This window comes from Dipodomys merriami, unplaced genomic scaffold (genome assembly GCF_024711535.1).
Source record: "Dipodomys merriami isolate MVZ:Mamm:240054 unplaced genomic scaffold, mDipMer1.0.p SCAF_1675, whole genome shotgun sequence".
Taxonomy (NCBI): domain Eukaryota; kingdom Metazoa; phylum Chordata; class Mammalia; order Rodentia; family Heteromyidae; genus Dipodomys; species Dipodomys merriami.
Window position 1 is genome coordinate 1 of NW_027203021.1, and position 23,890 is coordinate 23,890.

At 59.6% G+C, this 23,890-nt stretch overlaps 1 pseudogene; it reads left to right on the forward strand.

Moving 5' to 3' along the window:
- Positions 1 to 14,135: 14,135 nt before the first annotated feature.
- On the forward strand, positions 14,136 to 23,180 carry LOC138828913 (arylsulfatase L-like; annotated as a pseudogene).
- Positions 23,181 to 23,890: the final 710 nt, after the last annotated feature.

Consider the following 23,890-nt stretch of genomic DNA (forward strand, 5'->3'; position numbering starts at 1 on the left):
GGAGGAAGGAGGGAATCAATGGAGGAAGTAGAGACGGACATGGAAGGAAGTCGAGGCAGAAGGGAGGCGGAAGTGGGGCAGAAGTGAGACGGAAATGGATAAGGACCTGGGAAGAAGTAGGGCCGGAAGTGTAGCCGGATGTTGAGTGGAAATAGGGAAGGAAGTGGAGCAGAAGTGGGTCGGAAGTAGTGAGGATATGGATCTGGAAGTGGAAGTAGGGCCGGAAGTGGGGTGGAAATCGGGAAGTAGGGAGGAAGTGTGAGGAAGTAGGGACGAAAATAAGCCGGAAGTGGGGAGGAAGTGGGAGGAACTAGGGGTGGAAGTGGGTCGGAAGTGGTTAGGATAGGGTTCCGGAAGTGAGAAGTGGGTTGGAAATAGGGAAGGAAGTGGGGAGGAAGCAGGATGAAGTAGGGGCGGAAGTAAGGCGGAAGTGGGACGGAAGTGGTGAGGATATGGATCCGGAAGTGGAGTGAAAATAGGGAAGGAAGTGGGGAGGAAGTGGGGGCGGAAGTGACCCAGAAGTGGGGAATGATATATAGCCGGAAGAGTGGAAGAAAGTGGAAATAGGACCATGGGTAGGATCGGAAGTGGGGCAGAAATAAGGAAGGAAATGGATAGGAAGTGGGAGGAAGTCGGGGCTGAAGTGAGGCGGAAGTGAGCCAGAAGTGGGGCAGAAGTGGTGAGGATATGGATCCAGAAGTGACAGGAAGTAGGGCCATAACTTGGAGGAAGTAGAGGCGGAAGTCAGCCGGCAGTGGGGAGGAAGTGACCCGGAACTGGGGCGGAAGTAAGGAGGAAGTGAGACTGGGGCAGAAGTGGGAATGGAAGAAGTGAGGAAATGTACTCGGAAGTGGGAGGAAGTAGAGGCAGAATTCGGCAGAAGCCGGATGTGGAGCAGAAGTGTGACAGGAAGTGGTACGGAAATAGGGCAGAAGTGAGACCGGAAGGGGGTGAAAGAGACCGGAAGTGGGGCGGAAGTGACCCCGAAGTGGCCCTTCGGATCCCAGAAATGCCCTCTTTGACCCACGCAGGTGCTGAAGCTGAGCTACAACCAGCTTCGAGCACTGCACACGGGCTCCCTGCGGGGCCTGCGGCGCCTGCCCGGCTGTACCTGGACCACAACCGGCTGGGGTCGGTGCACCCATGGGCACTGCTGGGGCTGGCATCGTTGCGGCTGCTGCGTCTGGATGGGAACCGGCTGGCGGCGCTGGCGCCTGAGGGGCTGGCCACGCTGCATGTGCGCGGGGTCCCGGCCTGCACGCTGGGCATGCTGCACCTGGCTGGGAACCGCCTGGCAGCGCTGCCTGCCGGCACCCTGGCCCGCGCACCCGCGCTGCGCGCGCTGCATCTGCAGGATAACCCCTGGGCCTGCGGCTGCCGCGCGCGCTGGATGGAGGGCCTGCAGGGGCGGGGCCGAGGTGAGCAGAGGGGGCGTGGTCATGTGCAGGCCAATGAGAGGGCGGGGCGGGGCTGAGGCGATGCAGAGAGGGAGCGTGACCAAGATACAGCCAGTGAAAAAGGACGGGGTCGTGGCTGGGCGTAAGTGAGTAGCCGAGCTCCCTGAGTCACGTGGGGCAGAGGCGTGGCTGAGGTGCCCAGGGGGGCGTGGCCGAGCTCCAGCCAGTAAAAAATGGCAGCAGTGTGGCTGGGCGTGGCTGGGCATTAGTGAGGAGCTGCAGGGGGCGTGGCCAAGGTCTAGCCACTAAGGCGGGGCGGGGACGTTGCTGAGGCTCCACAGGGAGGGTGTGGCCCAGCTTCAGCCACTCAGGCAGGGGGAGGGTGTGGCTAAGACTCCACGGGGGCGTGGCCGAGGTCCAGCCAGTCAGGTGAGATGAGGACGTGGCTGAGGTGACACTGGGGCATGGCTGAGCTCCAGCCAGTCAGGCAGGGCAGGGGTGTGGCTGAGGCTCGGCAGGGGGTGTGGCCAATCTCCAGCCAGTCAGGCATGGCGGGGGCGTGGCTGAGAACCCCTAGGAAGGGCGTGGCTGAGCTCCAGCCAGTCAGGCGCGGCGGGAGCGTGGCCGAGGCTCCCCAGTGAGGCGTGTCCCATGTCAGCCGGCCCCTCTCCCGTCCCCCCCTGCAGGCATGCTGCGCTGTGGGAAGGAACAGGCGTGCGCGGCCTACGCCAGCCCCACTGACCGCCGCGGCCTGGACCTGCGTCGCCTGCCGCCACGCATGCGCTGTCGGTCGCCGCGCATCCTCACTGACCCGGCGGATGGCGAGGAGCCGCCAGAAGCGGAAGTGGAGGCAGAGGAAGAGGAAGTGGAGGACGGGGAGGATGTGGGCGAGGTGCGGCTGAGGCTGACAGACGCCCGTGGCCGCACCGCCCACCTTGCCTGCCGCCTGCGGCGCGCGCCCGTCGTGCGCGACCTCGACGTGCGGCCCGGCCTCGTCCCCGACACCCCTGCGCAAGTGCACCTGATGCTCAGTGCCGCCCTCGTCTGCTATGCTGACCCTGCCCACCTCGCACATGCCCGCCGCCTGGTGGGAGGCGATGACACTGATGACGTCGCGCTGATGCTGCGCTTGGACCCGGAGGCGCCGCGCCATGCCCACCTGGATGGAGACCTGGGAGATGGATCCGGGGAAGGCCACGCCCAACCCTCGGGCGGAGACCCTGATGGGGATGAGCTGTATCAGGACAGGCACCCGGATGTAGGCCACGCCCACCGTCAGGGCGGAGACCCGGATGTGGACCATATGTATCAGGCCACAGACTCAGATGTAGGCCAGGCCCACCATCGAACCAGGAACCCTGATATAGGCCACGTCCACCAGGGAGCCAGAGACCCTGATGTAGGCCCTGCCCATGCTCAGGACAGAGACCCGGTTGTAGGCCACACCCATCTGCAGGACAAATACCCGGATGTAGGCTATATGTATCAAGCCCGAGACCCGGATGTAGGGCCCTCCCGCCAGCAGGACAGACACCCGGATGTAGGCCATGAATATGATCAGGACATAGGCCCCGCCCACCCTCAGGACAGAGACCCTGATGTCAATGACCCGGATGAGGGCCCCGCCCACTCTGAGGACAGAGACCCGGATGTAGGCCCCGGGTATGACCAGGATGGAGGCCACGCCCAGCCTGAGGCCAGTTTCCTGGATGTCTATGACCCGGATGTGGGCAAGGCCTACCGCCTGGTTCGTGGCCTTGGTGCGTCGTCATCGTCGCCGATGTCACTTCCGGGCGTGGTGGCCCGGCTGTGGGCGCGGCCTGCCTGACTTCTGCAGCCCGAGCTGACGCTGCGCTGGGCCGGGCTGCGCGGGCCACACATACATCTGACGTGGATGGTGTGCGTGCGTGGCCCCGAGGACCCGGAGGACGCGCCCTGGGTGACCCTCGACCCCCGTGATGACCCCGATGACGTGCATGTGGTGACCCCGGGGCAGACTCTGCGGCTGCACTGTGCGGCGCAGGGCTTGGAAACGCCATGCGTGGCCTGGACGCGGCCCGACGGCTCCGTCCTGCTGGGCGATGAGGACGGCGGCCATGACGGGGGGACAACGCTGGAGATCCGCGGGGTGCACCAGGATGATGCTGGATGGTACCGCTGCGAGGCCCGAGTGGGGCGCCGCGGGGAAACCGAGGCACGGCACTTGGCCTACGGCGGGGACGGAGCCACGGGGTCCGGGGGCCTACATGGAGGAGGAAGCCATGGAATCTGAGGCCTATGGTGTGAATGAAGCCATAGGATCCAAGGCCTACGCTGAGGAGAAAGCCACGAGATCTGAGGCCTACGCTGAGGAAAAAGCCACAAGATCCGAGGTCTACCCTGAGGAGAAAGCCACAAGATCCGAGGCCTACCCTGAGGAGAAAGCCATAGGATCCCAGGCCTATGCTGAGGAGATAGCCATCAAATCTGAGGCCTATGACATGAATGAAGCCATAGGATCTGAGGCCTACACTGAGGAGAAAGCCAAAGGATCCAGTGCCTATGGCTCAGATGAAGCCATGAGATCCGAGGCCTACACTGAGGAAAAAGCCACAAAATCTCAGACCTATGGTGAAGAAAAAGCCATAGAGTCCAAGGCTTACGCTGTGAATGAAGCCATAGAATCCGAGGCCTATGGTGCAAATGAAGCCATAGAATTCGAGGCTTTCACTGAGGAAAAAGCCATAGGATCTGAGGCCTACACAGAGGAGAAAGCCATAGGCCCCGCAGCCTACACCGTGTCTGAAGCCACAGGCCATGCAGCCTTTGACACCTCTGAAGCCACAGGCCCCGCAGCCCCGTCTGCAGCCCCAGGCCCCGCCACCTTTGATGCCTCTGAAGCCACAGCCCCCTCGGCCTACGCTCTGTCTGCAGCCCCAGGCCCCGCAGCCTTTGATGCCTCTGAAGCCACAGCCCCCACGGCCTATGCCCCAGCTTCAGCCCCGGGCCCTGTGGCCTACGGTGGCTTTGAGGCCGCCATGGCAGGCCGGGCGCAGCGTGTGTTCGTGGTGGCGTCGGGGGCGCCAGCGGCCACGGCTCTGGCGCTGCCTGTGGGCGCCGCGCTGCAGCTGGGCTGCCGGGCAGAGGCGGAGCCGGCGGCGCGCGTTGGCTGGCTGCTGCCCGGTGGGCGCTGGGCCTGGGCGGGGACGGAGCTGGGGATGGACGGCGTCGGGGACGGGGCGGACGGGACACTGACGCTGCCCGCGCTGGGTCCGCAGCACAGTGGACGCTATGTGTGCGTGGCCGCCAACGCGCTGGGGATGGCGCGCTGGGATGCGGACGTCAGCGTGGGCGGGGCAGCGGGGGACAAGATGGAGGAAGCCAAGATGGCGGAATCAAAGATGGAAGAATCCAAGATGACGGAAAGCAAGATGGCCAAAAACAAGATGGCGGAAACAAAGATGAAAGGCAACAAGATGGCGGAAAACAAGATGGAGGGAATTAAGATGGCGGATTCCAAGATGGTGGACACCAAGATGGCGGAATCCAAAATGGAGGGGAGCAAGATGACCGAAAACATGACAGAATCTAACATGCCCGACGCCAACATGGCGGATTCCAAGATGGCCAAAAACAAGATGGTGGACACCAAGATGGCGGAATCAAACATGGAGAGAAACAAGATGGAGGAATCCAAGATGGAGGGAACCAAGATGGCCGAATCCAACATGGCCGACACCAAGATGGCGGATTCCAAGATGGTGGACGCCAAGATGGCTAAATCCAAAATGGATGGAAACAAGATCGTGGAAAGCAACATGGCGGAATCCAAGATGGAAGGAATCAAGATGGCAGAAAACAAGATGGAAGGAATAAAGATGGCCGAAAACAAGGTGGTGGAATCAAAGATGGAGGGAACCAGCATGGCGGAATCCCAGATGGAGGAATCCAAGATGGAGGGAATTAAGATGGCGGATTCCAAGATGGTGGAGGCCAAGATGGCGGATTCAAAAATGGCGGATTCCATGATGGTGAGCGCCGCTGCGGAAGCGGCCGCGGGGGCGTCGCGCGGCGCTGACGTCGTTGTTGATGCACCAAGCTCGGGCCTGGGCACCGGGGAAGCACGGCTGTGGCGTCGGCGTCTTGCGGGCGCCCCTGGGCGTGGGCGGCAGCGGCGTCCGCCGCCTCCGCCTCCCCCTCCCGCCCCACGCGCCGCCCCCGCCAGCCGCAGGTTCCAGCCCGCCTTACAGCGCCGCCCGCGCCCACCAGTGGCTGCCGAGCACATCCGGGCCCCGCCCACCCTGCTTCCGGTCTCCATGGAGACCTCCCCGCTTCCGGCGTCCACACTTCCGGTTTCCACACTTCCGGTTTCGACGCAAATATCCCCACTTCCGGTCTCTGTGTCTTCTGTCGACCCACTTCCAGTCTCTACTCGGACCTCACCACTTCCGGTCTCCACTCAGACCACCCCACTTCCGGTCTCCACACTGCCGGTTTCCACTCGAACATCACGACTTCCTGTCTTCACTACTTCCGCCTACCCACTTCCGCTCTCCCCACGGACCTCCCCACTTCCAGTCTCCACTCGGACCCCTGCACTTCCTGCTTCCACACTTCCAGTTTCCACTTGAAAATTCCTACTTCCGGTCTCCTCTCGGACCACCCCACTTCCGGCTTCCACACTTCCGGTTTTGTCTCGAACATCCCAAATTTTGGGCTCCACTCGCAAATCTACACTTCCGTTCTCCACGCGGAGATCCCCACTTCCGATTTCCATTCGGACCACCCCACTTCCTGTTTCCCCACTTCCGGTTTCCACTCGGAAATCCCCACTTCCGGCCTCCACTACTTCGGCCTACCCACTTCCGTTTTCGACTGAGAGATCCCCACTTCCGGCTTCCACACCTCCGGTTTCCCCACGGACCTCCCCACTTCCGGTCTCCAGTCGGACCACCCGTCTTCCGGTTACCACTCGGAGATCCCCACTTCCGACTTCCACACTTCCGGTCTCCCCACGGACCTCTCCACTTCTGGTTTTGACACTGACATCCCCACTTCCGTCCTCCACCCCTAGAGCATCCGCTGCTCCGACCTCTGCACTCCCGTCCTCCTCACTTCTGTCCTCCTCACTTCCGGCCTCCTTACTTCCGGCCCCCAGGAGGCCTGGTGGCGGCCGCAGGCGGGGACGACAGCACAAAGCCCACCGCGCCTGGCTGGGCCCCACGGCGAACCCCCGTGACCCCGTGGTTATAACCCTGCACGGCCGTGGCCCGGATGCCCTCCCTTCCTGTCCTGCGACTTCCCCTGACAGTGATCCTGGGACCTTTGACCTGCGACCCCCGGCCCCGCCCGCTGTGACCCCGCCTTGTGGCACCTGGAACGAGCTGGACACAGGTGAGCCTCAGTTTACCCATCTGTTTCCTGCAGGCTCTTGGCGTGGGGGCAGGGGACTGAGGGGAGCCAGATAGGAGGTGGAGGTTAGCGGTCACAGGGAGGATACAAGACAGTCAGAGGTCACGGGGAGGTTAGGGGTCATGGGGGGTCAGAGGTCACAGGGAAGTCAGGGGTCACAGTCGGGTCAGTGGTTGCAGAGAGGTCAGAGGTCATGAAGAGGTCACGGGGAGGTGAGAGGCCTTGGGCAGGTGAGAAGTGGATGGGAGGTCAAAGGTCATGGGGAACTCAGGGGTCATGGAGAGGTCACGGGGAGGTCTCGGGAGGGTCACTGGGAGGTCAGAGGTCATGGGCAAGCCAGGAGTCACAGGAGGTCAGAGGTCACAGAGTAGTCAGAGGTCATGGAGAGGTCACAGGGAGGTCAGGGGTCACTGGGAGGGCAGAGGGCATGGACAGGTCAGAGGGCATGGGGCGAAGTCCTTCACTCTGTCTGTCTGTTGTCTGTGTTCCTGGCCGTGTGGGGCACAGGATGACTGGGGAGACAAACACACACGCACGGACAGACAGGCAGACAGACATAGAGCAGACAGATAGAGGGACGCATGGAATGGATGCGATCAGGTCTCTTCTGCATAGCCCTGATACTCTTGGACCGCACATGCATGGATCTGACACGCGTGTAAATGTCACGCATGAATCTGACACTCACACAATGGTCACACGTGGAAATATCACTCGTGAAAGGGACACGATCACATCCCTTCCACACTCACCTGATACACATGAAGCGCGCATGCGTGGCTCTGACACACGTGGAAATGTCATGCACGCCTCCCCCGCTCCCCCCGTGCTGCATGAGGCGCCCACGGAGTTGGTGTCGGCCCACGCGGGCCTCACCCTGCACCTGCCCTGCACAGCCCAGGCCTGGCCCCCTGCGGCCCTACACTGGCGTCTGCCTGAAGGGACCCACGCGAGACCCGTGCATGTGCACACGCACCCTCGACTCAGCGACATCTACGTCCTCCCCAATGGCACGCTGGTGCTGCGCTGCCTGCAGGCCCCGCGCCATGCTGGTGAGTACGAGTGCGTGGCCGTCAACACGCTGAGCATCGCGAAACGCACTGTGCACGTCGAAGTCACGCCTGCGCACGCGCGTCTCCCTCCCAGCGTCCGACCCCGAGGCCCGCTCGCCACGCGCATGCCCCACGGCGCTGACCTCACGCTGCACTGCCATGCGCACGGGGACCCCGCCCCACGCGTGTTCTGGAGGCTGCCAGATGGGCGACTGGTGGATGCTGGGAGCAGGTGAGTGTGGGAAGTGGGGGGCATCCATCCATCCACCCGTGCATCTACCCATCCACACATCCATCCATCCACTCATCCATCCACCCATCCATCCACCCATCGATCCATTCATCCACCCACCCATCCATCCATCCACCCATCCATCCACCCATCCATCTACCCATCTATCCACCCATCCATCCATCCACCCATCCATCCACTCATCCATCCACCCACCCATCCACCCACCCATCCATCCACCCATCCATCCATCCATCTACCCATCCATCCACCCATCCATCTACCCATCCATCCACCCATCCATCTACCCATCCATCCACCCATCCATCCACCCATCCATCCATCCACCTATCCATCCACTCATCCATCCACCCATCCATCTATCCACCCATAGTTGGGATAAAGATGATACCCCTTGATAGATAGTTAATTGATAGAGGATGGATTAGACAGATGACATAGACACAGTAGACCATAGATAACAAATCGATTATCGATTAAATATTGATAGAGATGAGGTGGGGATGGTAGATCCATTAGCAGTGAATAGGTAATTGATAGGTCCTGGCTTGCCAGATCGCAAGGTAGAACCCTAGTGATCGATCATAGATGATCGATCAGGGATCGATACAAGATGAGTATTGGATGCATATGTCACATGTGCGAATAACTAACATTGGCTTCAAATTTGTCTTCCCTTCCTTATGGTCTTTCCTCCTATTACTTTCTTCCCTCCTTCCTTCCCTCCTTCCCTCCTTCCTTCCCTCCTTCCCTCCTTCCTTCCCTCCTTCCCTCCCTCCTTTCTTCCTTCCCTTCTTCCTTCCTTCCCTCCTTCCCTTCTTCCTTCCTTCCCTCCGATCCTTCCTTCCTTCCCTCCAATCCTTCCTTCCTTCCCTCCAATCCTTCCTTCCTTCCCTCCAATCCTTCCTTCCTTCCATCCTTCCTTCCCTACATTCCTTCCTTCCTTCCCTCCAATCCTTCTATACTTCCTTCCCTCCAATCCTTCCTTCCTTCCCTCCAATCCTTCCATCCTTCCTTCCCTCCAATCCTTCCTTCCCTCCAATCCTTCCTTCCTTCCTTTCTTCCTTCCCTCCAATCCTTCCTTCCTTCCCTCCAATCCTTCCATCCTTCCTTCCCTCCAATCCTTCCTTACTTCCCTCCAATCCTTCCATCTTTCCTTCCGTCCAATCCTTCCTTCCTTCCGTCCAATCCTTCCTTCCCTCCGATCCTTCCATCCTTCCATCCTTCCTACCCTCCAATCCTTCCTTCCAATCCTTCCCTCCAATCCTTCCTTCCCTCCTTCCTTCCCTAAATTCTCTCCTTCCTTCCCTCCAATCCTTCCTTCACCCTTCCCTCCTTCCTTCCTTCCTGCCCTCCCTCCCTCTCCCCTCCCCAGCTCTGACATCCGGGTCCGCGCCTTTCCCAACGGCACGCTCTCCGTGCGTCCGGTGACGTCACGCGACGTGGGGGAGTATGTGTGCGTGGCGCGCAACGCGGCAGGCGATGCGCCTGCACGGCTGCGCGTGGAGTTGGCGGCTGGGTCAGGCGCCTCCTATCTGCAACCCCAGCTTCCCGTGACCACCGTGACCCCCGTGACCCAGGACGCCGACCCCAGGGAGGACTGCACTGCCCACCACTTCCTCCATGTCCCATCCGGTGTCCTGGGAGACCTGGATGTTCGGGTCGCGAGGCCTGATGGGAGTGTGGGGATCTGGGACCTGGGGCCTGGGTTAGACCTTGGATGTGTGACCACGGATGGGGGGGCGGAGCCTGGGGCGGGTTCTTCCTCTTCCTCTCAGTCACTTCCTTCTTCCTCTTCCTCTTCATTTCCTGTTTCCTCTTCCTTTCCTTCCTCTTCCTCTCAATCACTTCCTTCTTCTTCCTCTTCCTCTCAACATCATTCAACTTCTTCCTCTTCCTTTCCCTCTTCCTCTTCCTTTCCTGTTTCCTCTTCCTTTCCATCTCTTCCTTCCTCTTCCTCTCACCATCCTTCCTCTTCTTCCACTTCCTCTGCTTCCTCCTCTGCTTCTTTTCCTTCTTCCTCTTCCTTTCCTTCTTCCTCTTCCTCTCATCCCTTCCTGTTCTCTTCCTCTCAATCTCTTCCTTCTTCCTCTTCTTCCTTTCCTTCCTCTTCCTCTTCTCAGTCTCTTCCTTCTCCCTCTTCTTCCTTTCCTTCCTCTTCCTCTTCTCAGTCTCTTCCTTCTTCCTCTTCTTCCTTTCGTTCCTCTTCCTCTTCTCAGTCTCTTCCTTCTTCTTCACATTCTTTTCCTGCTTCCTCTTCTTTTCCTTCTTCTTCCTCTTCTCCATCTCTTCCTGCTTCCTCTTCTTCCTCTTCCTTTCCTCCTTCTTCTTCTTCCTCTTCCTCTCAGACTCTTCCTTCTTTCTCTTCATTTCCTGTTTCCTCTTCCTCTTCACTTCCTGGTTTCTCTTCACTTCCTGCTTCCCCTTCGCTTCCTGCTTCACTTCAGACTTCCCCTTCACTTCCTGCTTCCTCTTCGTCTCCCACTTCCGCCCCGCTACCCCCCGAACTCTCTGTCCCCTACGGCGCCCCCGTGACCCTCACGTGACCCAGGGGTCGCGCGCAGTGACCTGGCTGACGCCGGCCTCGCAGCCCGTGGCCTTCACTTCCGGCCTGGAGGACGCCCACTTCCGGGTGCTGCCAGATGGGCGTCTGCGCCTGCGGGGAGCACGGCGGGCCGACGCAGGCACGTACACGTGCGTGGCGGGGCAGGGCCGGCGCGCCACCGTGCGCCTACACGTGCAGCTGCGGGCGCCGCGCATCCGGGTCACGCCTGACGTCCATGACGACGTGAACGACGACATCCGGGTCTCCCCCGTGGTGCGTCTGCGCATGCGCTGCCAGGCGGATGGCATCCCCGAGCCCCACCTGCTGTGGGAACTTCCGGGCGGGCTGGTACTTCCAGTCCCGTATCGCAGTCGCATGGGGGGGAGGGATCAGCGTGGATGCGCGCGGGACATTGGAAATCCCGGATGTGCATGTGCTGCGCAGCGGTGGCAGCAACGCCGTGGCGTGTGTGGCGCGCAACCCGGCGGGCGAAGCCCGGATGTGGGTGCGGCTGCCGCCATGGTGGGCGCGGGCTCTGCCCACTGTGGCGTCGGCTCCACCCTCTGAGGCGTTTACTCCGCCCCCTGGCGCGCCAGCTCCGCCCCATCACACGCCTGCCCTGCCATCTTGGGCGCTGGCTCCGCCCCCTGGTGTGCTGGCTCCGCCCTCTGAGGCAGCTCCGCCCCCTGGCCCGCCTGCCCCGCCAACTTGGGCGCTGACTGCGCCCCCTGATGCGCCGACTCCGCCCTCTGAGGCACTGACTCCGCCCCCTGGGGAAGTGTCGGGAGCGGCGCTGCGTGTGGCGCTGGGCGGCAGCTTCCGGCTGCGCTGCCCCACCTCCACGCTTCCGGTGTCCTGGCGCCTGCCCGGCGGGCTGGTGCTGTATGGGCTGCAGAGGCGAGGCCGCTTCACGCTGGGCGCCGACGGCAGCCTGGAGGTGCGCGCCGCCTCAGAGCGCGACCGCGGCGCCTGTCTGCCACTCCCACCCCGGGGCGCCGCCCGGACACGCCCCCCGCGTGCTGGAGACCCGGATGTTCAGCTTCATTCCCGCCACTAGGCCGCTGGGTGCCATGGCAGGGCAACGGACTGAGGAGACCCGGATGTGGGGCTTCAATCCCGCCGCTAGGCCGCGGCGTTCGGTTGCCAGGAAAGCGCGTGAGAACCAGATGTCCAGCTCCAGCAAGACTCCTGGGCCCCAGCCGGAAGATGCCTGGATGTGGGGTTCCGAACCTGCGCTCGCTGTACAGAAGCTGCGGTCCGACCAGAGGCCATGGAGAGGCTAGGACCCAGATGTGGACTGGGAGGGACCCAGATGTGGACTGGGAAAGACCCGGATGTCACCTATCTCTGGGTCCACTGAGGGGCCAGGATCCGGATGTGGGGACTAGAAGGGACCCGGATGTCACTTTCTTCCATGTCCACTGACCCGGATGTGGCATGGAGGAACCGGATGTCACTTTCCTCCAGATGCACTGATGGGTCAGGACCCGGATGTGGACTAGGAGGGACCCGGATGTCACCTTCCTTCATGTCCACTGAGGGGCCAGTACACGGATGTGGACTGGGAGGGGCCCGGATGTCACCCTCATTTGTGTCCACTGACCCAGATGTGGCCTGGGGAACCCAGATGTCACTTATCTCCAGGTCCACTGAAGGGCCAGGACCCGGATGTGGACTGGGGGACCCGGATGTCACCCTCCTCCATGTCCACTCACCTGAAGGTGGCGTCAGGGACCCGGATGTCACTTATGTCCAGGTCCACTGAGGGGCCAGGACCCGGATGTGGACTGGGGGACCCGGATATAACCTATCTGCAGGTCCACTCAGGGGCCAGGACCCGGATGTTGCGTGGGGAACCCGGATGTTATGTAAGTCCACGTCCATTAACCCAGATGTGGACTGTGGCACGGACCCGGATATATGCTGGATGGGACCCGGATATCACATCCATGGGCATAGCTGTGGCGTGTTGAGTCCCAGATGTCACGCTCCTCTCCTTCTACTGACAGGGTCTAGGACCCGGATGTGGTGTGGGGATCCCGGATGTCAGGTCCCACCACATCCACTGATGGTCCAGGAACGAGATGTGGAATGGGAACTACCCGGATGTTAGGGACCTCCAGGTCCATGAACCCGGATGTGGGCTGGGTACCCGGATGTTAGGGACCTCCAGGTCCGTGAACCCAGATATGGGGTGGGTACCCGGATGTTAGGGATCTCCAGGTCCGGGAACCCAGACGTGGAGGCGAGTACCAGGATGTCACTTATCTCCAGGCCCACTGGGAGGCGCCAGGACCTGGATGTGAGGGGTTTGGACCCGGATGTGAGGGTTGGGACCCACATGTGAGGGGTTGAGACCCAGATGTGAGAGGTGGAACCCAGATGTGGGCGGAGCAGGCGCTCCACACCTTGGCTCCGGGCTCCAGCTGCGCTTTGGGCCGTTGGGGTCCTTTCCCAGAATCGGAGGCAATAAAGCAGCCGTGCTGCTTCTGGATGGAATTCTTCCTCACTTCCGCCCCAGCGCAGGCCACGCCCTCCTGAAACCCTCACTTCTGCCCCAGCACAGGCCACACCCTCCTGAGACCCCTCATTTCTGCCCAGCACAGGCCACACTCTCATTTCCGCTCCTAGCACAGGCCACGCCCTCCTGGGGCCCTCATACATTCCCAGCACAGGCCACGCCCTCCTGAGACCCTCACTTCCTTCCCAGCACAGGCCACGCCCTCCTGAGACCCTTACTTCCGCCCCAGCGCAGGCCACGCCCACATAGGTCCCTCACTTCCGCCTCATTGCAGGCCACACCCTCCTGAGACCCTCACTTCTGCCTCATTGCAGGCCACGCCCTCCTGAGACCCTCAGTTTAGCTCCAGCACAGGCCACGCCCTCCTGAGTCCCTCACTTCCTCCCCAGCACAGGCCACGCCCTCCTGAGCACAGGCCACGCCCTCCTGAGACCCTCATTTTCTCCCCAGCATAGGCCACGCCCTCCTGACCACAGGCCACGCCCCCTGAGACCTTCACTACATTCCCAGCACAGGCCAAGCCCTCCTGAGTCCCTCACTTCCTCCCCAGCCCAGGCCACGCCCTCCTGAGCTCTGGCCACGGCCTACTGAGCGCAGGCCATGCCCCCTGGGCACAGGCCACCCTCCCTGACGGTCCTGACTATTATTGCAGCCTTCCATGTAGTTCTCGAGGTTTCCCGCCTCCCCTTCCTCCTGCCTCTGCCAGGCCTGGATATTTCTTGGCGCCCAGCCCAGCAACTCCGGGCTTTTCCCTTCCTTCCCCGCCTTCCCCTTCAGCACCACATCCTGTTCCTTTCTAAGGAACAAAGGGGACTTTTATTTTGGAGGGGGGGGAATGTTGTGCTTTCCAAGGAACAAGGGGACTTTTATTTTGGAGGGATGTTGTGGAGTTCTGGCTGCTGGAGTGACATGGACATTTGAGCCCTGCGAGCTTCCTGGCTGGCAGGGAGAGCAGCAGGCCCAGGCGCTGATGGCAGAGAACTGTGGATGTGAGTTCGTCCTCTGGGGAACACGGGGAGAGGTGTGGGGACCGGGGGTGGGAGGGCTTCGATTGTTCTATGAAGCCCCCCCCCGATGTTCCACCATGCCCCGGGGTGGGGGTTGCAGGGCCCCGCCACAGGCCTGGAAAGACGAGGTGAGGGGCTGATGTACTGGTGGGGGCAACAGCAGCCTGGCCCTGGGGTGGCCGGATGTTACTCAGCTCTTCCCCACTTCCTGCTTCCAGCATTCTCTTCCATGAAACGGGGAGCATCATGGGAAGGACGGGATCCTGGATGCCAAGTTGGTCAGGAGAGGGCCTGGAGGGAGGGGGAGTCCTTCCATCCCTCTTCCCATTCACCCATCCATCCATCCACCCATCCATCCATCCACCCAACCATCCATCCACTCACCCACCCATCCATTCATCCATCCATCCATCCATCCATCCACCCATCCATCCATCAATCCATATCCCCATCCATCCATCCACCCACCCACCTATTCATCTACCCATCCACCTATTCATCCATCCACCTATTCATCCATCCATCCACCCACCCATCCATCCACCCACCCATCCATCCATCCATCCATCCATCCAACCATTCATCCATCCACCCACCCATCCATCCACCCATCCATCCATACACCCAACCACCCATCCATCCACCCATCCACCCACCCATCCATCCATCCACCCATCCATCCATCCACTGTGCATCCATCCATCCACCCATCCATCCATCCACCCATCCACCTATCCATCCATCCATCCATCCATACATACATACATACATACATCCACCCATCCACCCATCCATCCACCCATCCATCCATCCATCCACCCATCCATTCATCCACCCATTCCCCATCCATTCATCCATCCAACCATCCATCCATCCACCCATCCATTCACCCATCCATCCATCCATCCACCCATCCACCTATCCATCCATCCATCCACCCATCCATCCACCCATCCACCCCTCCTCCTCCTCTCTCTCCTCCTCAGGTTGCACAGCGGCTGCGCAGCCCCACCCCTCGCCTTCCTCCTCCTCCTCCTCCTCCCCCCTGGCCCTTGCGCAGGCCCCACCCCCTCGCGCCCCAACTTCCTGCTGCTCTTGGCCGATGACCTGGGCCTGGGCGACCTGGACAGCTTCGGGAACCGCAGCCTGCGGTGAGCAGAGGGGGAGGCCCGGATGTGGGGCCTTAGTTACCCGGATGTGGGAGCTCAGATCCCTGGATGTTCCACCAGGAGAACTGTATAGACATCTAGTAACTCAGTTCCCCAGATGTTGGATGTTAGTGCCCCGGATGTTGGATATCATGTCCCGGGATGTTAAATCTTAGTACCCCGGATGTGGGAGATCATGTCCTCAGATATTGGACTTAAGTGCCCCGGATGTAGGAGCTCAGGTCCCCAGATGTTGGAGGTTAGTGCCCCGAATGTGGGAGCTCAGGTCCCCGGATGTGGGATGTTAGTGCCCCGGATGTTGGAGGACAGGTCCAAGGATGTTAGATCTTAATGCCCCAGATGTGGGAAATCAGGTTCTCGGATGTTAGGTTAGTGCTCCGGATGTTGGAGATCAGGTCCCTAGATGTTAGATGTTAGTACCCCGGATGTTAGATGTCAGGTGCTCGGATGTTGAAGATCAGGTCCCCGGATGTTGGAGATCAGGTCCCCGGATGTTGAATCTTACTGCCCCGGATGTTGGATATCAGGTCCCCGGATGTTACATGTTAGTATCCCGGATGTTCGAGCTCAGTTCCCCGGATGTTCCACCAGGAGATCTGTATAGACATCTAGTGGACCTCACATCCCCGGATGTTGGATGGTAGGTCTCCGGATGTTGGAGTTCAATTCCCAGGATGTTGGATCTCAGTTCCCTGGATGTTGAAGATCAGGTCCCCGGATGTTGGATATCAGATCCCTGGATGTGGGATGTTAGTGCCCCGGATGTTGGAGATCAGGTCCTCGGATGTTAAATCTTAGTATACCCCAGATGTGGGAAATCAGGTTCCCGGATGTTACATGTTAGTACCCCAGATGTTGGAGATCAGGCCCCCGGATGTTGGACCTCAGATCCCTGGATGTTGGATGTTAGGTCCCCGGATGTTGGAATTCAATTCCCCGGATCTTGGATCTTAGTACCTCGGATGTTGGATGTCAGGTCCCTGGATGTTTGAGATCAGATACCCAGATGTTTGGCCCTCAGGTCCCCGGATGTTGGGCCTTAGACCCCGGATGTAGTAGCCCAGTCCACAGATATAGATCTTAGTACCCTGGATGTGGGATCTCAGGGCCCCAGATGTTGGATCTTAGATCTCCAGATGTTGGCCCTCAGGTTCCCAGATGTTGGATGCCAGGTCCCCAAATGTTGGACCTCAGGTCCCCAGATGTTGGATCTTAGTACCCCGGATGTGGGATCTCAGGTCCCCGGATGTTGGATCTTAGATCCCCGGATGTGGGATCTCAGGACCCCAGATGTTGGAGTTTAGCTCCTAGGATTTTGGGCATTAGATCCCCGGATGTTAGACCCCAGGTCCCCGTATGTTCTTGGCTGTGACTCAGTTTCCCTCTCCCCACACAGCATCCCGCACCTGGACGGCCTGGCCCGCGATGGCGTGCGGCTGACCCAGCACCTGGCAGCAGCGTCCGTCTGCAGCCCAAGCCACGCAACCTTCCTGACGGGACGCTACCCTGTGCGCCTGGGTCAGTATGGGGGGGTGGGACATCCGGGGAATGGAAGGAGCAGTGGGGGGGGAGGCGGGGTCGGGACATCCGGGGATCTGAGAGCCAACATCCAGGGTACTAAGATCCAACATCCGTGGACCTGATATCCAACATCTGGGGATCTGAGACCCAACATCCGGGGATCTAAAGCCCAACATCCGGGGAACTGAGCACCAACATCGGGGTACTGAGCTCTAACATCCAGGGACTTCATCTCTAACATCCGGGTTACTAAGATCCAACATCCGGGGATCTGAGCACCAACATCCAGGGCACTGAACTCTAACATCCGGGGACCTTATCTCTAACATCCATTGTACTAAGATCCAACATCCGGGGATCTGAGGCCTAACATTCTGGGAATTGAACTCCAACATCCGAGGATCTGACATCCACCATCCGGGATACTAAGATCCAACAACCGGGAACCTGAGCCCCAACATCCGGGGAACTGAGCTCCAACATCTGGGGATCTGAGGGCCAACATACCCGAATCTGGGCTCCAATATACGGGGTAGTAAGATCCAACATCCAGGGAACTGAGCTACAACATTCGGGTAACTGAAGTCCAACATCTGGGGTCCTGATATCCACCATACAGGGCACTGAACTCCATCATCCGGGGATGAGGGCCAACATCCGGGATACTAACATCCAACATCCGGGGAACTGAGGCCCAACATCTAGGGCACGGAGGTCAACCAGAGGGAGGGGAGGACTTCTCTGAGGATCTCAGGTTCAAATCCCTGAGACTCTGGGACTTCCCCCCTGAACCACCAGGAAACCGGAAGTGATGCCATATTGGTTTCCCCCGAGGGCTCCCAGGGCTGGGGTCCTTTCCACCCCGGGTGGGCAGGTCCCAGGCTATCCCAGACACAGCAGGCCTTCCCCCTGAAGGTGCTAGATGCCCCCTCCTTACCCAGGACGCCATCATCACTGACCTAGGGTCCTTCTCCTCTCTCTTGGAAGGCATGGTGACCACCAACGGGGCGCGCGTGCTGCAGTGGGCAGCCGTGTCTGGCGGGCTGCCCACTTCCGAGATCACCTTCGCCAAGATCCTGCAGCAGCAGGGATATGCCACTGGCCTCATAGGAAAGAGAGAAGTCATCCATCCACCCATCCATCCATCCATCCACCCCTCCATCCATCCATCCATCCACCCATCCACCCATCCATCCATCCATCCACTCATCCATCCATCCATCCACCCATCCACCTATTCATCCATCCATCCATCCACCCACCCATCCATCCATCCATCCATCCATCCATCCATCCACCCATCCATCCACCCACCCATCCATCCACCCATCCATCCACCCATCCACCCATCCACCCATCCATCCACCCATCCACCCATCCATTCACTCATCCATCCATCTCTTCCCCTCCAGGCAAATGGCACCTGGGCCTCAACTGTGAGTCCCCCACTCACCACTGCCACCACCCCCTGAACCATAGGTTCGACTCCTTCTTCGGGGTCCCCTTCACCCTGATGGGGGACAGCCTGCAAGCGGAGCCCTCGGAGAAGCGAGTGCGTCTGCAAGGGCCCCTGGACCTGGGGGCGCAGCTGCTGCTGCTTTCCCTGCTCTGCCTGGCCGCTGGGAAGCTCACGGGCCTGCTGGGCCTGCGCTGGGTGCCCAGGGTGCTGGGCCCCGGATGTGGGGCCTTGCTCCTGGCCTGCACCTCCTGCCTCCTAGGTGTCTTCATCGTCCACGCCGACTGCTTCCTGATGAGGGATCACCAGGTCGTCCAGCAGCCTCTGAGGTTCGAGGCCAGCGCGGGGCTGTTCTTGCGGGAGGCTGAGGCCTTCATCCACAGGTCAGCCTGGGGCCGGGGAGGGGGACAGATGCCATCTACTAGTTCTCTATAGTCAACTGGTAGACCTTAGATCCCCGGATGTACATCCAGTAGATCTCTATAGTCAACTGTCAACCTCAAATCCCCGAATGTTCCACTAGGAGATCTCTATAGGCATCTGGTAGACCTCAGATCCCCGGATGTACATCCAGTAGATCTCTGTAGTCAACTGGTCAATCTCAAATCCCTGGATGTTCCATCAATAGATCTCTATAGACATCTGGTAGACCTCAGATCCCCTGATGTACATCTACTAGATCTCTATGGTCAACTGGTAGACCTCAGGTGCCCAGATGTATATCCAGTAGATCTCTATAGTCAACTGTCAACCTCAAATCCCCGGATGTTCCATCAATGGATCTCTATAGACATCTGGTAGTCCTCAAATCCCTGAATGTTACATCTAGTACATCTCTATAGACATCTGGTAGACCTCAGGTTCCCGGATGTTCCATCAGTAGATCTGCAGAGACATCTGGTAGACGTCAAATCCCAGGATGTTACATCCAGTAGATCTCTATAGACATCTGGTAGACCTCAGGTCCTTGGATGTTCCATCTAGTAGATCTGTAGAGACATCTGGTAGACCTCAGATCAGACCACGATCAATCATTGGTAGTATTGATCAGATCATGATCGATTATTGGTAATAACTGTTCAGATGATGTTCGATTATTGGTAATAACTGATCAGCTCATGTTCAATTATTGGTATTATCGATCAGATGATGTTCGATTATTGGTATTATCGATCACATCACGATCAAATATTGGTATTATTGATCAGATCCTGTTCGATTATTAGTAATATCTGATCAGCTCATGTTCTATTATTGGTCATATCGATCAGATGATGTTTGATTATTGGTAATAACTGATCAGATCACGATCGATTATTGGTATTTTCAATCAGATCACTATTGATTATTGGTATTATTGATCAGATCATGATCGATTATTGGTATTATCGATCACATCACGATTGATTATTGGTATTTTCGATCAGATCAGGATCGATTATTGGTATTTTCGATTAGATCAGGATCGATTATCAATCATCTGATCGATTATTGGCAATACCTGATCAGGTCGGTTATTGGTGAGGTTATTGATGATGGGGGCGGGGTCTGACGTGGGTCCGCAGGCACCAGGCCCGCCCCTTCTTCCTCCTTGTCTCCTTCCTCCACGTCCACGTCCCGCTGGTCACCTCACCCGCCTTCTGGGGCTGCAGCTCGCACAGCGCCTACGGCGACAACGTGGAGGAGCTTGACTGGATGGTGGGTGAGTGCAGGGGGGGAACTGAGGCACGGTGCGTGGGATGGGGGAAACTGAGCACGGGGGTGGGGTGAGCGGGATGGGGAAACTGAGGCACAGGGTCGGGGTGAGCGGGATGGGGAAACTGAGGCGCGGGGGTTGGGTGAGTGGGTTGGGGGAAACTGAGGCACGGAGATGGGGTGAGTGGGATGGGGGAAACTGAGGCATGGGAACGGGGTCAATGGGTTGGGGTAAATGGAGGCACGGTGCACTTGGATAAACTGAGTCACTGGGCATGTTGGGGGTCAACTGAGGCATGGTGCACTTGGGTAAACTGAGGCATGGTGCATGTTGGGTAAACTGAAGCACGGTGCATGTTCAGGGTGAACTGATGCACGGTGCATTTGGGTAAACTGAGTCACTGGGTATTGGGGTAAACTGAGGCACGGTGTATTTGGGTAAACTGAGTCACTGGGCATGTTGGGTAAACTGAGGCATGGTGCATGTTGGGTAAACTGAGGCACTGGGCATATTGTGTAAACTGAGGCATGGTGCATAATGGGTAAACTGAGGCACGGGGACGAGGTGAGTGGGTTGAGTAAACTGAGGCACTGGGATGGGGGTAAACTGAGGCCCAGTGAGCATTGGGTGTAAACTGAGGCACGGTGCCTGTTGGGTAAACTGAGTCACTGGGCATTGGGGATAAACTGAAGCACGATGGAAATTTGTAAACTGAGTCACGATGCATGTTGGGTAAACTGAGGCATGGTGCATGTTGGGGGTAAACCGAGGCACGGTGGACGCTGGGGGTAAACTGAGGCACGGATCCATTGCCCCCCCCCACAGGGCGACTGCTGGCGGCGCTGGACAGTGCAGGGCTGGGGCGCCACACCCTTGTCTACTTCACGTCGGATCACGGTGCCTCGCTGGAGGCCCGGGCCTGGGGCGCCCGCCTTGGGGGTTCCAACGGCGTGCACCAGGGCGAGGGGGAAACTGAGGCAGGATGGGCGGGGCCTCCCACGTGGCCCGACCCCGCCATTGACCTTTGCCCTTCGCTCCCCCCTTGCAGGTGGCAAAGGCATGGGTGGCTGGGAGGGTGGCATCCGGGTTCCCGGGCTGGCGTGCTGGCCTGGGACTCTGCCTGCAGGGCGCCTGGTGCCTGAGCCCACCAGCCTCATGGACCTGTTCCCCACCGTGGTGCGCCTGGCCGGGGCTGGGTTCCGGCGGACAGGTAGTCGTTCGCCGGCCTGGGTCCCCACGGGGTGGGGGGGAAGGGAGGTCATCCGGGGCCTCAGGGATCCTGAGGGGGGGAGGCTGAGGCCTGCACATCCGGGTCTCTGGGGGCTCAGAAGCCTACACATCCGGGTCTCTGAGGGCTCAGACCTGCACATCCGGGTCTCTGGGGGCTCAGGAGCCTGCACATCCGGGTCTCTAAGACCCAAGACCCGGGGCTCAGGCATGGACATCCGGGTCTCTGAGGTCTCAGAAGCCTTTACATCCGGGTAACTAAGGGCTCAGGCCTGCAAATCCGGGCCTCTGAGCACTCAGAAGCCTGGATATCTGGGTCTCTGAGGACTCAGGCCTTCATATCGGGGTCTCTAAGGCATCAGGGCTGCACATCCAGGTCTCTGAGTACCTAGGCCCAGGTCTCAGTCCTGGACATCCGGGTCTCTGAGGGCTCAGGACTGCACATCTGGGTCTCTGAGGGCTCAGAAGCCTGCACATCCAGGTCTCTGGGATCTCAGGCCTGCACATCCGGGTCTCTGGGGGCTCAGAAGCATGGACATCCGGGTCTCTGAGCGCTCAGAAGCTTGGATATTCGGCTCTCTGAGGCCTCAGGCCTACACATCCAGGTCTCTAAGACCAGAGGCCTGGGTCTTAGACCTGCACATCCGGGTCTCTGAGGGCTCAGAAACCTGGACATCTGGGTCTCTGGGATCTCTGGCCTGCACATCCGGGCCTCTGAGCACTCAGAAGCCTGCACATCCGGGTCTCTACAGGCTCAAGCCTTGACATCCGGGTCTCTGGGGGCTCTGGCCTGCACATCCGAGTCTCTGAGCGCTCAGAAGCCTGCACATCCGGGTCCCGCAGGGAGGTGGACGGCGAGGACCTGATGCCCGCGCTGCTGAGGACAGCGCAGGCCGCAGGCCACAACTTCCTGCTGCACTACTGCGAGGCCCGGCTGCACGCCGTGCGCTGGTTCAACCGCCCAAGTGAGTGCCTCAACCTCCGCCGGGCCCCAGGGCGGGGGAGGGAGCTGCATGCGAGCGCGCAGGGACCCGGATGCAAGGCCTGGGGTGGGAGACCTGGATGTGGGAATCCTCGGATGTGGGAATCCCGGGATGTGAGGACCTGGATGGAAGGCATGAGATGGGAATCCCCGGATGTAAGGTCCCGGATGTGAAGTCCCCGATGGGAATTCCCAGATGTGAGACTCCAGATGTGAGGTAGTGGATGAGAATCCCTGGATGTGAGGCCCCGGATGTGAGATCCCGGATGTGAGGCCTCGGATGGGAATCCCCAGATGTGAGGCCCCGGATGTGAGGTCCCAGATGGGAATCCCTGGCTGTGAGGTCCCGGATGTGAGGCCCTGCATGTGAATCCCCGGATGTGAAGTACCACATGTGAATCCCCGGATGTGAGGGCCTGGATGTGAATCCCTGGATGTGAGGTCCTAGATGGGAATCCCCGGATGTGAATACCCAGATGTGAGGTCCTGGATGGGAATCCCGGATGTAAGGTCTTGCGTGTGAATGCCCTGATGTGAATCCCCGGATGTGATGTCCTGGATGTGAATTCCCAGATGGGAATCCCCGGATGTGAGGCCCCGGATGTTACTCCTTTCTCCCCACCCCCCGCAGGCTGCACGGTGTGGAAGCTACACTTCGCCACTCCCTGCTTCCACCCGCCGGGCTCGGGCGCCTGCCTCGGTTTCCCTGCCTGCGCCTGCTCCGGGCGGCGCATGACCCGCCACCGGCGGCCACTGCTCTTTAACCTGACGGCGGACCCGGGGGAGACCCGCCCGCTGCGGGGCCCGATGGCGACGCGCAGGCGCGTGGAGGCCGCAGTGGCCTGGATGCTGCGCACGCGCCACCCCCGCGCGGCCCCGCCCCTCGCCCTGCACACAACACCTGGAGCCTGCGCCTGCAGCCCTGCTGCGTGCCCGGACCGCTCTGCGCCTGCGACCACCTGATCCCCGACCTCTGACCCCGACCCGACCCCCAACCCCCAACTGCCCGGGGCTATGGCAGATCCTGGCCTGCGCCTCTCACATCCGGGGACTCACATCCGAGTATTAAACATCCAGGTATACTCAAATACAGAGATTCCCACATCCGGGGATTCCCACATACAGACTCTGCACATCCGGGGATTCCTACATCTGGGGATTCTCACATCCGGGGATTCTCACTTCTGGGGACTCACATCCGGGGATTCCCGGGGATGTATTCACACATCCGGAGAATCCTACATCCGGGGACTTTTACACCCGGAGAGTCTCACATCCAGAGACTCTCACATCCGGGGATTCCCACATACAGACTCTCACATACGGTGATTCTCACATCCGGAGATTCTCACATCCAGAGATTCTCACATCCAGAGATTTCCACATCCGGGGATTCTCATATCCGGGGATTCCCACTTCCAGGGATGCTCAGACCAGGGAATTCCCACATCTGGGGAAATCTCACATCCAGGGACTCTCACATCCGGGGATTCTCACATTTTTGGATTTTCACATCCGGGAATTCTCAGATCCAGGGATTCTCACATCCGGGGATTCCCAGAGCCAGGGATTCTCACATCCAGGGATTCCCACATCTAGAGATTCCTACATCCCGGGATTGTCACATCCGGGGACTTTTACATCCAGAGACTCTCACATGTGGGGACTCTCAC